The sequence below is a fragment of the Mauremys mutica genome, chromosome 4, assembly GCF_020497125.1.
Source record: "Mauremys mutica isolate MM-2020 ecotype Southern chromosome 4, ASM2049712v1, whole genome shotgun sequence".
Taxonomy (NCBI): Eukaryota; Metazoa; Chordata; order Testudines; family Geoemydidae; genus Mauremys; species Mauremys mutica.
The window spans coordinates 127,590,367-127,591,127 of NC_059075.1; positions in this window are offsets into that span (position 1 = coordinate 127,590,367).

A 761-nucleotide genomic window follows, 5' to 3' on the forward strand; every position below is an offset into this window, starting at 1 on the left:
TAATCCCCAGCCCAGGACCTGCACCCCAGACCTCCCCCCCAAAACCCTTCCCAGAGCCTTAGGCAGGTGGGGGCGGAGTTTGGGGGGGCAGATTCTGGGCACCACCAAAATTCCTACAAACTTGTCATCCATGTCCCCACCCACTGCTCCCCAGTCAGGGGCGGCTCCAGGCCCCAGCATGCCAAGTGCGTGCTTGGGGCGGCATGCCGGGGGGGGGCGCTCTGCCAGTCGCCGGGAAGGCGGCAGGTGGCTCCGGTGGACCTGCCGCAGACGTGCCTGCGGAGGGTCCGCTGGTCGCGCGGCTCTGGTTGAACATCTGCAGACACGCCTGCGGGAGGTCCACCGGAGCTGCGGGACCAGCAGACCCTCTGCAGGCACGTTCACGGGAGGTTCACCAGAGCCACGGGACTGGCGACCGGCAGAGCGCCCCCTGGAGCGTACTGCCGTACTTGGGACCGCGAAATGGCTAGAGCCACCCCTGTCCCCAGTGCCCTATCCCTGCCCCACATCCCCAATCCCAACCCACTGCTCTCCAGTGCCCTAACCCTGCCCACTGCTCCCCACCCAATGCTCTATCCTCACCCCAAATCCATGGTCCTAACCCTCTCCCGTACTCCCTTCCCCCTCTTTGTAGCGAGTTTTACGCTCCGCCCCCGGCTCTGCCCCACATGCGAGGGGCCGGGGTTCCCGCCGCGCGGTCCCGCCCATCACTCGCTTCCGGGCCGCCCCTTCCCCACCTCCAGCCCCTCCCCCGGCCGCTT